The 14,182-nt window shown below is 54.6% G+C and overlaps 1 protein-coding gene across 4 annotated transcripts in view; it reads left to right on the forward strand.

Annotated features, from left to right (window-relative positions):
- The first annotated feature begins 6,242 nt into the window (after window positions 1-6,242).
- Window positions 6,243-14,182, forward strand: part of LPIN1 (lipin 1) — a 48,474-nt gene continuing 40,534 nt past the window's right edge. For 2 of the 4 annotated variants that reach the window (XM_087823354.1, XM_087823356.1), the window contains exon 1: window positions 6,243-6,270. The gene's annotated coding sequence lies outside the window, so the exon portion shown is untranslated. The remainder of the gene's footprint in view (window positions 6,271-14,182) is intronic. The other 2 variants (XM_087823355.1, XM_087823357.1) reach the window with 1 other exon arrangement.

Below are 14,182 nucleotides of genomic sequence, written 5' to 3' on the forward strand. Positions count from 1 at the left end.
TATTACCCCGCGAAACACAAAGGCCATGTTGTGTGGGCGTCTGTACCAGCGAGTGATACCAAGTGTATTTGCAGGGAGTTCTCCAAGCTGGCGCCTTGTCAGGAATCTCCAGAGTCTAATTCCCGTTAGGAGGACGACAGGCAGGAGGGCCAGGAACTTCAGCTTCCCAAGCCAGGACCCCCGGAGCCCACAGCACCTTTGTGAAGTAGGTGAGGTTTGCCTTTGGCTCCCTGGCCCCCCACTTCTCCCTTTTGCTTTGCATATGCCACGCATTTACTGAGCACCTACTGAGTGCCAGGCACTGTGCCAGATGAGGTATTTGTAATGCCCAGAGCAGTTCCATGGAAACAGTCATCAGCAAAGGAGTCTTTCTAGGAAGTGCGGTTTCCTTGGGATTTAAGATAGTGGTTTTTTTTCTTCTGTTTTGTTTCTGAATTGGGAATGGGAAGTTGTCCGAGACTTCTCAGAACAGCCAGCTTGTGTGGACAGACACCCACAAGGTGGCCCCTGGTCCGGACAATGCCCTCAGGGGCTGCCTGCGTCTCGCCTGAGCCCGTGTGGGGATGGGCGGTGCACTGCCGGTGCCACCCATGTTCATCGACTCAGAAACGGGTACGTTTGTAAACGGGTCGTCCCTCCCTCTGTTCTCCATGGCAGTCGACTCCTGACCATTGCTTGACCCTGTAACTGGGAATCTAGACCATCGCAGAAGTCTTCCAGCCATCCTGCATGGTCTGCCCGCCTGGCCAGATTGCACACACAGGAAGACACTTCCCCCCTTACGCAGCCAGGCTGAGGCAGCCCATTCCACACATGCTCTCAAATTAAATGACAACCCCTCCTCAATAAGAGGACTCGACAGCATCGAGTGTCACACACAGTTCATCCTGGTGCACTTGGCAGAGGGGTGGCCATCTGTGTTAGCTTATTGCCTCTATCCAGAGGAAAAGTGAAACTCTGGTCTCTTTATGACAGGAGATGGTTTTGCAGCTGGGAGCGAGGCACGGCCCCGGCCCAGGTTTGGCGCCTGCCCTCCCGGGAGCTAGGAGTAGGGGCACCATCTTCCTAGCTGCTCACGCTGCGCGCATGTGGCTTCCAGTCCTCGAACGTTTCCGAGTTGTCCAGGTGTCCAGAGGCTTCCTTAGCTTTTAAAAAGATTTACTTGCATCTCAGGAGGGGCAGAGAAGAACTTATTGATAATAAGCGTTATACAGTAAATGCTCTAAGGAGGAGCGGGCAATCTCTCGTTGCACCAGGGAAGGTTGAATTTCTTGGCCTGCATTGACCTTACACCAGGAAGGGGCAGCTGAGCGACAACTGTGCAGTTTATTTCACAAGACAGAGGGAGCAGGGGTGGGGAGAGAGGCCAGAGGATACCGAGAAGGTGTTCCCACGCTACCAGGGGGCTGTTGCTGCTCTGTCAGCTTCTTGTAGGTGCCTGTTGTTGTACTTATGGGACATCGATGTTCTGCTTTGGGTTCATGGAGATGTCACTGAGTTCTCCTAAGTACACAGGGACATGCGAATTCATCCAGGAGATTGACTTTAACTCCCCTAAGTGGTTAATTCCTTCCTGTGCTAGCTTAACTTAGCTGATCAAGACATCCGTCATCCAGCGCCTTCTGAGACCTCCCTGCCCAGCGGTGCTGAGCAGGATGGCGTTTGTGTGTACATATTCGTGCGACCGGCCCCAGAACTGGTCCGGAGACCAGTTCACTGTGATTACTACCCCAACTGGACACTCACTGAGGGCAGACGCCATGTCTGGTCTGCTCCCCAGAGGAGCCCCAAGTGCTCCACACAGGGCCTGGCACATGGTGGTCACCCAACAAAAGGGCGGTGAATGAAGGCACGAGTGAGTGACTGAGGGATGGTCGGTGGCTGCTCTCTGAGCCAGCGAGACAGTGCGACTCTTCGGCTCTGCTCAGTGTTTGGCCAAGGGCTGGTACACGATGCTGTCTAATTGATGTCTGTCAGGGTGAATTGGGGCAGCGTGGCCTCCAAGATCCAGCTGTGGCCAACTGTCAGCCTCTCCCCTTTTATCTCCCTGCGACTTCTCTCCCTCTTGGATGCCTCAGCCCTAATCTAGGATCCTCACCCTCGTTTGGGGGTGGGCTCCCTGGGCTTTGGTTACAGACATTCGCTCCCCCTGGTTTACCCTCCCTGTTGTCGCCCTCTCCCCGTGGAGCCCAGGGCACCTCATACCCACGTCTTCCCCCAGGAGACTTGCTTTGGTCAGCAGGCCCCCAGGCACCCAGGGGACCCACTCCACCGCAGGTGGATTTCCAGGCTGCTCTGTCCCCTGCACACCGAGGAGGTGGGGCTGCAGCAAGGGAGTGTCCCTGCTGAAGTCACCTCATCAGGGGCCCCAGACAATCCAAGGACTGGCCTTGGCTCCGGAGGAGGTCCCCTCCCTTCCTGGGAGCCCAGGTCCTCCCGGGCCTCTGGCGGGGATCACTTACTCTTCTTTCCTGGGCATCCTTTCTGCCTGGGCCATTTACAGAGCTGACCACTGATGCCACCCCAGAGCTGGTCCGGACACCAGACCAGGTCACTGTGCACCTACCTACAGTGTTTCACGGGGTGTCCACCCCGCCCCTCCTTTCCCATGCAGAGCCCCCTCTCTTGTGTAGGTAGGTAGTTAATCTGGGAAAACGCCAGCACCCCCAGGGCGGTGAAGTTATGGTCACTGGCTGAAAGGGGGACAGTTTCCAGCTAGAACAGGGTGGCCCTTGCCCGGCCTTCCCGGTCCCCAGCAGCGCGGTGTCCCTCCCAGGAGGCGGCCAGCAGCCCGCTGCGTCCAGGAGCAAGCGAGCCGGGCGGGCGGCAGGTCCTTCTGGGAACGGCCAGGCCTCGGCGTGGGGGGCTCTAGAATTTAAAGACCTTTCAGGTCAGCAGTCGCCCGGTGATGCACACGATGCTTGGCCTCTGCCATCCTCCGAGCGGCTCTGCGGGCTGAGCGGCTGGCCCTGCCCCCACTTCCCAGGTAGTAAAACTGAGTCTGCGGGACCCGGATGCTCGCGGGGCTTCGCCGGGGCAACGTCCGCCCCTCCCCCGCCCCTCCCGCCAGCCTGCGGGGAGCGAGGTTTACTCACCGTCCGGGGTCCGCCCCTCTTCCGAGCTGGGCCGCACGCGGCGGGGCCTGGCATTGGCCCAGCGGATCGTCCCAGGATCCCCTCCGATCCCAGGTGACCACCCGGCGGCCGACGGCGCGGCGAGGGCCCTCCCGGGGGGACTCCAGACGGGGCGACTCCAGATGGGGCGGGAGGGGCAGGGCTGGGGCCTCGGCGCGTCCAGTTCTGCTCGTCGCCGAAATGGGCTCTAGGGAGCGTCTCCTCCCAGTTGCTTGATTGCCCCTGCGAATCAGTGCCAACTAAGGGGGGGACCCCCAACCCCACCGTGCCCCCAAGTTCATCATTTGTGGAATAATTGCCGTGGACTGGATTTTCTGTTGTGAGACCTCCGGCGTGCAGATTGTAGTAATTCAAGGTTTATAGGGAACAAAAGGCTTCCCCTAGGCAGGCCGCAGTCGGACTTTGTCTTCCGGAAAACCTTTCCCCGTGGGGTGGACTTGCTCGTGGACCCCAAGGCCAGACACTCGCTGGAGGGAGCGGAGGGGAGAGGAGAGCGCAAGAACCGCTTCCTGCGTTTCCACTCTAAATTCTGGTCCCCGAGATACAGCTGTGGAAGGATCTCCCCTATAAATGCTGAGCCCCTGTGCAGCCCCCTCCTCTGAAATGCCGGCATGGGAGGGGGACCCCGCTTTCCTGGGGACGGGCTGCCTAGATGGGAGGTACCCCAAGCCTGGCCAGAGGGCATCCACACACAGCTAGCCAGACAGAAGACGCATCCCCTGGGCAAAGCTCTCAGGCAGAGGACCCCAAACTCCAGCTGGCCCACCCCCTCCACCGAGCTGCAGAGGACCCCAAACTCCAGCTGGCCCACCTCCTCCACCGAGCTGCAGAGGACCCCAAACTCCAGCTGGCCCACCTCCTCCACCGAGCTGCAGAGGACCCCAAACTCCAGCTGGCCCACCTCCTCCACCGAGCTGCAGAGGACCCCAAACTCCAGCTGGCCCACCTCCTCCACCAGCTCCAGACGCCTTCCCGACATCTCAGGTGGGGTGGCTGAAAAGCGTCTCAAACTGAGGGCGGCCCAAACTGCTCTCCTGCGTTTCCTTCAAGCCTGCCCCTTCCCTCTTCCTTCTGCACCCCAGCGGTTGGAGCCCTACATGGGGATTTCGCCCTTGAGCCTTCCTTCTCTCGGACTTCGTGGCTCCCACCCCACCCATACCCCAGCCAGCCCGCAGGTTTTATCTTCAAAATATATGCGAAGTCTTTGCACTTCTCAGGACCACCTCCTCCCTTCCCATGGCATAGGCCTGAGCCTCCATCGTGTCCTGTCCTCCTCCCCCCTCGTTTTCCTGCTGTGGCCACCTGAGTTCCTGCTCCTGCCCCCTATAGTCCATTTTCCATATAGCAGAGGTGATTTAAAGAATGTAAATTAGATTCTAAAATTCCCATGCTTAAAACCATTCTTGGAATATCTAAACTTTTAAAAAATTTTTATTTATTAATTTTAGAGAGAGAAATGAAGAGGGGGCAAGGGAGAGACAGAGAGACATTGATTTGCTGTTCTACTTATTTTTGCATTCATGGTTGATTCCTGTATGTGCCCTGACCGAGGATGGAACCCACAACCTTGGTGTATCAGGACGATGCTCTAGCCAACTGAGCTACCCGGCCGGGCAACATCTAAACTTCTTAAAATGGCCTCCAAGACCCTACAGGTTTGTTCACTGCTACTCCTCCAGCTACCCCATGGCTGGAGCCAAACAGAGTATATGCTTGGAAAAAAGATCTCAACAGACTGAGAAAAATGCCTTTTAGATGGACACTTTTGCAGTTTCTTTCATGCATTTGGAATTAAGGTGGGAGAAAGCAAGGCGGGGATTGGATGAGAGGATAGTTAATAAGGTTACGTGCCCCACGAGGGTGGTTACACCTCTAAGGGGTCTGAAAAAGATTACTCTGGCATTTCAAAGGTGTGTTAACCTAGATGCACAAGAAATAACGGGCGTGCTCTCCCTCTCGGGAGCACTTCCACGCCTTTCTTCCCTCTCAGGTGTGCATCTCCTAAACTCTAAGGGTCCCCAGAGACTTGCAACCAGGGGAGCAATGGGCAGCGGCAGCTCATTCTGGGCCAACCCCCTGGACCTGTCTCCCAGGCTCCCCTTTCTCTGACTCTCCAGTGAATTGACCGCAGCCCCACGTAGGCTCATTTTTTTCCTATAATGTTTCTAGAGAGCCAGACAGCCTCGCCTAGGCTCTCTCCGGTGGCTTCTTCTATCATAAGCCCTTCCTTGTTTCACTGTCCCCAGCTTTAATAAACATACTCAAAATAAAATAATAAAATAAAATAAAATAAAATGGACAAGGCTTGATTAAGGCAAAGATAAACCTTTTACCATGACCTGCTCAGTTAGAAATTTATGACCAGATTACCCTGCGAGGTTGCTTTTGTCAGTGGATGTCTCAGGACTGTTACAGGACCCCTTTTGCATCCACATGGTCGAAATCATTTCACCATTGGGGATTACTTTGCCTTTTACTTGTCCATTGCCTTGTCTCCTGCTGCTGAAGGGAAGCTGCAAGGTGACAGGGAGGGACCCATCGGTCTTGCTCAGTGACAAGTATTTGCTTAATGAACGAATGGAGCAGGAGCGCTTGGCAGTCCAGATAAAGGATAAAGGTGGGCTAGTGTTGTGATGCTGAGTGTAAATACCAATAAGGCCAAGGCGGCCGGGGTCAGAAAGGTTAAGGGACATGCCCGGGTCCCACTGCTGGGAAGAACAGGGCCCAGAGGACCTCCAGCCACGCCCTGGGGTGCCCGGCCACTGATTTGTGTGCGCTCTGCACACCTGAGCATCAAAGTCACTGTAGCCAGCCGAGTGAAATATATGACGTTGGCTTGGGGAGGAAAATGAGAAATCCGGCCCCAGGCCCCGCGCCCCAGGAAGGCTAAGGGAGGCGAGGAGGAAGGGCTGGCGGACCAGGGCCTGCCTGCAGCCCAGGCTCTGCCGCCTTGGGCCCGGCGGGCTCTGAAAGCCGCCCCGCGGCCCGCACCTCGCGGGGCCCCTCGCGCCGCCCCGCGCGCAGGCCCCGCCCCCGCCCCGCCCCGTCCCTCGCCCCGCCCCCGGAGCCGGGCTGACAGCGCGCGGGGCCGGCTGGGTGTTTGCATACAAAGCGGCCACGCGCGCGGCGCCTGCGGGTGAGTAGCCGCCTCCGCGCCTCCGGGGGGCCGGGGCCGGGCCGGCCGAGCCCGCGGGTCGTTGAGGGAGGGGCCGCAGCCTGGACGGCGCCGGGCGGGCGGGGGCGGCCGGGGACCGGGGGCGCGCGGCGAGGCCGGGGCGCCGGGCCGACCTGACTGACGCCCGAGGCCCGGGCGCCGTCCCCGCGGCGCTTTCGGGGGGAAGTGGTTCCGGGAGGGAGGCGGGGAGGGAGCCCCGGGGGCCCGGCGGCCTCGCCCGCACCCTCGGCCCTTCCTTCTTCGAGCGCCCGCGGGGCTGACCTTGAGGGGCCGGTCGCACTGCCCCGTGGGGGGGGGGGCGCGGATCCGGGGATCCCCCCGACGGCGGGGCCCCCCGAATCCCGGGAGGCGAGGGGCTTCCGTGTGTGCAGCGAGCAGCCCCTGCAGGCCGCTCGCCGGGGCCTTTAGGGACAATGTGCGCCGAGGGGATGAGGTTCCTGCCGCGCGGCCGGGGAAACTGAGGCGCCGGAGGCCGCCGGGAGCTCCCCAGGCCCCGCTGCCGGAGGGGCGGACCCGGCCGGACCCTGGGCCTCAGGCGGTGGACCGGGCCGGACCCTGGGCCCTGAGGCGGTGGACCGGGCCGGACCCTGGGCCCTGAGGCGGTGGACCGGGCCGGACCCTGGGCCTCAGGCGGCTTCCTCGGACGGCCAGGCCCCCGAGCACCTGCAGCCGGCGGGCGCAGGGCCTGGCTCGTTCCCTCAGCTGCCCGGCAGATAGTTTTATTTGGGGGAAAGCGGGGAAAACGTGTCGCGAAAAGCAGTGTTTGGTGAGTAGCCTTCGGGGCCGCGGCGCGTCGTCTGGGTGGCGGGTGCTGCACGCAGCCGGTGGCCGCCCTGTGGTCGCCCACTGCCCAGGCGCCCTGAGCTCACAGGAACGAGGTGTTCATTCCCAGAGCGTTTGGAGCCCCATAGTTTCCCCAGGACGCTAAGGAGTGTTTTGGAAAGACGAGCTTGAAGAGGCGGTCATTTTTCTGGTGGGGGAATGGCAGTGAAATTTGTTCACCTTCTTATGCTCCATAATTTGGGCCCTAAGAATATAAGTAAGCAGCTGAGGAAAATGTACAGGTAACGGAGGAATAAGTACACTTCTTTCCCCCCCCTCGCCCCCCCCCCCAGAAGTGCTGGAAGATGTAAGGGTTCATTTTTTGTGTCTGTGTCTTGAAACTGCTTCCTGTTTGCCAACGTTTGTTGGACCATCCAGCGTTTTCGTGTGCAGGCGTTTGCCTTGAGCTTTCATTCCTGTTGGCGCGTCCGGCCGCGCGGAGCAGGTCTGAGGCCTGGCTCTGGGACCCTGGTCTTGGTTACCAAAAAAAAACCCCACAACCCTCATCATTGTAGAAAAGACTGGGCTGCGGGGAGGGGGGCACACCTGCTGCGTCTTCATGCACGGGAGAGAACTTGGGGGCCCAGGTGAGGGACTGGAAGGATCTCCTGATTCTTCAGATGGAAAGATGTCCCCTCTCCACCTGAGAAGTTGGGTGCAGGCAAACGGACAGGGCTCAGCCTGGCGAGGAGCAGGGAGCTTTTCCATGCGGCGGCCACGGCCACACGTCTCAAGCCACTGACCAGGTTTTGTGTTTCCTGCACCGACTTAGAATGTTTTGCTGGTTCTAAGTGCTGGCGTTTTCCAGAATAAAGCTACAGGCTGTTTGCCCCGAGTCGTGGCTCTGGGTAGTTTGTCTGCTCCGGAGCATGCGTGACGTCCTCTGCATGGCTCATGGAGCTGACCCACAGACCCCACGATTGATGGCGACACTCCTGTTGGCAGCTGCTTCTGGGACCGGGCAGCACACATGCCTGGTGTGCCTTGTTTCCAGGAAGTCCCTTTCTCCTTGGAGGCAGGTGCTGTCCCTCTTTGGTGAAGTCTTCCTCTGCGTTCTTGGGTCTCACTAGGCATAAGCCATTAGTTTACGAAAGATGCACTCCACAGAAGCCATGGGGTAACTGGGCACCATCGCTCAACAAGGCTTACTCCCGGTAACTGCTTTGGCAAGAGAGTCTCCTGCCAGTGAACTGAGCGTGATGGTAGAGTGCTGCCCAATTTGGGGTTGCCTTTGGGTTCCAGTGTTTGGACAAATGGAAATGTATTACCACCCTGTTGGAATATGGAATATTAACATACCCTTCTAATATTTTTGTATTCATTTTAACCAGTAGTATTCTTTGCTCCTGTGTTTTTGGGAAGGTGCATTTAAAATAGTTGATACGTGCAAAGCACTGTCAGGCAGGAGCCTTAATTCCAAGTCCAGCCTTTGCCAGGAGCCATTTGTGACCACATGAAGAGCACCTGGCTGTCATCTGTGCATGTCCTCGGAAAAGTACTTTATGTATCCAGCCTCACAGCAGTCCTGTGAGGTTGGACAATGTTAATATCATCCCATTTTATAGATTCAAAACTGAGGTGCTGAGAGGTTGCAGGATAGTGGGTGGGGCAGCTGGGATCTGAACACCAACGGCCTGCATTCTTAGGCCCTGATCTGTAGGCAGCACTCTTGACCGGCCAGCTGGTATTTAGCTCTCCATGAACTGCTGGGGTGGAGTGGGCGGGCACCATACAGGAGTCACAAAAGCAAGGCATTCTTTTTGGTGAAGACAGACTTGGACAGAGGGCTCTGCATGTATGTGAAGAGAGGAAGCAAAAGTCCTGAGCTCAATTAATGAGTCAAATAGTTACCAACCAGAGGATCAGGACCTAGATCTGGCCACCCAGTGGTTTAGGTGTCTCCATCCCCCACCATCCAGGCCTTTGTGCTCCTTGGCAGGGACCTGAGAACACTCATCACATGGGGTTGTAAGATTGGAGCATTGCAAAACGCTGGAGGAGCTGAGCCGTCACCCATCTGACCTCTCTGATCCCCCCTTTACCCCCTTGTATCTCAGCAGGTTCAGTGACAGGAAGACCTTGACACTGAGCAAGTCAGAGTTTTCTATTCTCTGAGGTCCTTACAAATTAACATTGAAGTAATGCATGCACATGTAGAAAATGACACTCAGAAACCCACCCTGTGGAAATACACGTGATGAGAAGTGAGGGTCCCCCTCCCCAGGCCTGGTCCCAGGCTGGGCCTGTGGATGAACCTTGCTTGGCTAGCATGGAAATCAGTCCAGAATTTTTTTGTGCTTATCAGAATATGTGTAAATGTAATTCTTAACAAGTGGCTTCATGTCGTAAATACCTTTCGTATTTTTTTTCACTCAATATATACCTTTTCATGTTAGTTTGTGGAGCCACCTCTCCCTCTCCATTTTTTTTAACAGTCTTATAATATTCCATCATGTGGTGTTGCTCGTCTGTAATTCACTTAACCAGAGTCCTGCAGATGTGTGGGTTTTTTCTAACTTCCTGTTACTATCAATGACGTAACACCGTACGTGGGACTCACAGCAGTAGAATCGCTGGGTTGTGCCAGTATGTGCAGAGTGACAGGTACTGCTGAGCGCTCACAGTGAGTGATGGGTGTGCTCCCCCCATTTACACCAGCCCTAGGTTTTTCCCAAATGCCTTGATTTTGGACCATCTGAAAGACCTCCTCTGATTTGTATATGTTAAATATGAGTAGGGTCAGATATCTTCTCACGGAGCATTGACCAGATGGATTTCTTCCTTACTTCCTTTATTTTTTTGGTTTCTTGGTTAATCCTCACCTGAGGATATTTTTCCCATTGATTTTTTTTAAGAGAGAATGGGAGGGAAGGGGAGAGAGGAGAGAGAGAAACATCAGTATGAGAAAGACATATGGATTGGTTGCCTCCCGTGTGGCCAGGGGACCAGCCTGCAACCGAGGTACATGCCCTTGACCGGAATTGAACCCGAGACCCTTCAGTCCATGGGCCGATATTCTAACCACTGAGCCAAAGCAGCCAGGGACCTTGTCTTTCTTCCTTCCTCTGTGACTCTGTCTTTTTATATCTTGTCATTTTTCTGTTGGGTTGGTCTGAGGCCATATTAAACTGACCTTTACATTCTGGAGGAGGGTGGTGGTAGCAAAAACTGCCGGGCTAGAAAAGCTATGGCTGGAGTTTTGAGTTTTGGCATTAGTTCCCAGAAACCAGTGTTTCTTGGCAATTTGTGAACCCTGGAGAAGGACTCTGCCAACTTTGGGAGGAAATGCTGCTTTTTTCTGATGTAACAGCTAGGTGAGAAGTCATGAGACCTCCGTTACCTAATCTGGACAGAGTGTTGGCAGCACCGCCCTCTGGAACCTCGTAGGATTGGGTTAACTCCTGCTTTGGCACATCTGCTGTGTGCTGGCAGTTGTATGGATTAGCTTCAGCGTGGGTGGCCCCCGTCCATGTGGGGGTCCAGGCCCGCTCTGTCTGCTCCCCGCATGTCCGATTGTTCTGGGAACCCACTTTCTTGACCCACTTCTGCAGGGTGACAGCACCCTCCGTCCCGGATACACTCACTCTCCATACCTGCCGCCTACCGTCCTTCCTGTAGGATTGCCTGGAGCTGTCTGTCCCCTCCTTCGGGTCCGAAGCTGAGCTGGGATCAGCTCTGGATTTGTCTGCCCTGCTTAGTTCAGAAAGAATTTTGGTGGGGGGTACCCCATCAAAAGCTGTTTCTGCTGCTTCATCATTTTTGTCAGGAAAAGCATCTCAAGCTTTTCTAGTGAATTTTCTTCTCTTGGACCGGAGTATCCCAAAGAGCCCTGGCAAGCCAAGAAGGTGCCTGCGTCCTGGAGGGTATGGACGGCTTTGCTCTCGTTTAAGAAGCTTCCCTGAGCACTGTGTGTGGGACGGTGACCTCTGTGGGCGGAGCAGCTCATGGACTCCCACAGCCCACAACTGGCTGGGAGGAAAGTGACCTGCACACAGGTATTCTGTGCAGTGTAGGGACAAGAGCTTGACTTTCAGTCTGGTGTTCCTTCCCTTGCATCAGGCCGCATCTGTCATACTTCCCTTTGCTATTATGTAAACATAATCTACCATCCTGACCAGCTGATAAATATCCATAGTTCTCCGAAAACAGACTTCCTCTTTGTCATTAATGTAAATCACAAGAGGAAGACACCCTATTTTTAAGCCAGTTCTATTTTCATGCAGGTCTTATTAGTCATTATATCATTTTTGGCATTTCATAGAAAAATTTTTTTTAATGCTTTGGATGAAAACCAATGTTTATTTCATAACCTCGCAGGTGACTGTGGTCTGCGCCAGCCCCAGTAGCAATACGGTGTTTATGTTTTTACTCAGAGCTGCTCAGACTCAGATTTGGACCCCAGACATAGGGACATAGACTGGAAAGTGCTCAGAGAGCAGCTAGGGGTGGTGAGTGTAGCCCCCACCCCATCCTCATGCAGCTGGGTTGGGGGGCTGACAGCACCTTCCTAGGGCCCAAGGGACAGCCACATAGCTCTCCTCAGATGGCCCAAGGACAACCGGAGAACGAAGGGTGAGATATTTCTGGGCTTACTATGGGGAGAACCCAAGGGAGGCAGATTTTGTCGTGCCCTTGAGGAAGAACTGTCCTTACTAAAAGCCAAAGGGCTTAAATACTCCTTGTGACAGAATGCTCACTCTCCCAAGGCAAGTTCTTCTGTTTTCAGAAAGGTTATAGATGGACATCGATATTCAGTTGTTCAGTAGCTGAGCCGGTTAAGGTGTAAGACTTTCAGCTTCTGGAGGATAGGAGTCAATCTTGCCTAGTGCCAAGCGCAGAGCCAGGCACAGGGTGAGCCCTTGTGTGACCTCGGCAGCATGAGGAGAGGAACAGATGTTTGTAGAAAGGGGGGTGGGTATTGGCTAGTTGCTCACCTGTCTCCAGAGACAACTTTCAGACATACGAGGTAGGTCAGGGTAAAGAGGAGGGGGGAGATTTCAGCCATGAGTATTTTGCCCCTTTTCTTTGTTGACACAAAAGTAACACGACCCGGTTCAGCACTGCAGGGTGCCTGCTCTGGGACTCTGAGCAAGTTACATAAACTAAAGCTCAGTTTTCTTCTCTGCAAAACGGAAAAATTCTATCCCTTGCATCATCGTGACAAACGGAACAATTTTGACTGGTTATCACCATCTGGACAGTATACCAATTTTAATGGCATGTGAAAATGGGCAGTGGATTTAAATGTTTGTATCACTCTGGGTCACTGTGATGTTATCTTAGCCTGGAGTTGCTGGTAAGCTCAGTGGATATTTAGAAGTCTGTCCCATGTGCTCATTTAACCAGAGTAGCCAGCAGGCTGGGACACGAGGGTCAGAGCAATCGGTGGCTGCCAGCCACAAGCGCAGCAGCTGGTTCTGTGCCCAGGTGTGCAGTCCTGCTGCTGCTAACAGAAGCACAGCAGGTCTCCCCGTGGGCATATGCTGAGCTGGTTTTCCAATCCACGAGCTCTCTGGATGTGCCTGAAACCCAGATTCTACAGGTGTCCCTTCAGGGTGGAGGTGACACATAGATGTGTGCCTTTGAGCACCTGCAGCAGATTAGTGGCAGAGCTCTTCAGGAAGTTATGAGTCATCCTGTGGACAAACGAGCCAGAGATACTTCAGACCATAGACTGAACAAAGGAGCCTGTTTTGACCTTAGTCCTGGTGGGGAAAGTTTGAATTTACCTTCTAGGAGGCCCTGAGGAGGGATGGCTGATGAAATACTAGTGAAAAGATCACACCAGAGCCCTGACTGAGTCAGGCTTCCTAGTCACTTAGTGAGGTAATGACAGTAATAAGTCACCCCCCCCCCCCCCCCCAGCTTTCCTGGGGCAAAGACTTTCTCAAAGTCATTGTCTTCTCTGTAGTGGCTGCTAGGAGGCTGCAGCAGGGAGGTGGTGTTAACACCTGGCTCCTACTGGGTGGAGGACTACGGGCACCTCCAGGCCTTCCTCCAACCCCAAATTCTGTGCAGTTCCTTTTTCAAACACTTATCCTTTATATTTCATGGCCTGTTTGTTGGCAAAAGATGCCTATGAGCTTATAATTTAAACTGTGTTTACAGTGAAATTTGTTTGGGGCATTGTCTTGATGAATTTTAATGAAGAGAACATTTCCCCTTTTTCTCATTTTTTCTAATTTTTAAATTCTAGCAATTTCCCCTCATATCCAGACTTTTGGAGGTAGAAAGTGTGCCTCGGTATCTGCGCATCTTGTCCTCCCTCCCCTCCATTCTTGCTTAGGTTGAAGACTTGGTTTCTTGATGTCATTAGGACTAGGTCATGGAATCATAAACTTAGAGCTCCACCACATTATTGAATTCCCTCTCTAACCTCTTTGCCAGGTGGTGGCTTAAACTCTGAACAGAAGCTGGTTTCATAGATTTTGCTTCCACCCCGGCTCCAAAACTGCCTCGGTAATTCTTTCTTACAATCTATGACCATTTATGCAGCACTGGCTGCCCTGCGAACACGTGCCGAATGGTATTTGTCATTTAGAACCAGATGATCACTATCTGTTTGGCTTAAGCCCCATGAGGGGTTTTTCTTACCTAAGCCTTGCCTACTGATACCAGTTTTACCCAGTGAGATGGGGAAGGCAGCACTGGGCAAAGGAGAACAGCTCCGGCCTGGGCTCCTGTCCTCACTGCCCCTTCCTAGTCATGCTACTCTGAAGCAGCGTCGCACAGACTTGGCATCCTGGTTCCTGGTCACGGATGGGGGAGTGCTGCTTGTCCTGACTATTGCGCAGGGTTGCGTAGATTTGCAGCAGGTGAGCAGTGAGCTCACCTGTGTGAAGGAGTTTTGCATGCTGTGAAGTGCTCTACAGAGGTAGTGGGGATGTTCGAGTTTCTAGCTGTGTGTCGGGTGAGGCATGCTGGTCTGCGCTTTGTCTGCAGCACTCCTCTGCCCCCCTCCCCCCAAGAGCATCAGGAAGACAAGTGCTGGGTGCAGGGGGCTGGTCAGCCCACAGACAAACATTTAACATCACCCAGGCAGCAGGGTTTG

This window comes from Miniopterus natalensis, chromosome 13, assembly GCF_054644295.1.
Source record: "Miniopterus natalensis isolate mMinNat1 chromosome 13, mMinNat1.hap1, whole genome shotgun sequence".
NCBI classification, from domain to species: Eukaryota; Metazoa; Chordata; class Mammalia; order Chiroptera; family Miniopteridae; genus Miniopterus; species Miniopterus natalensis.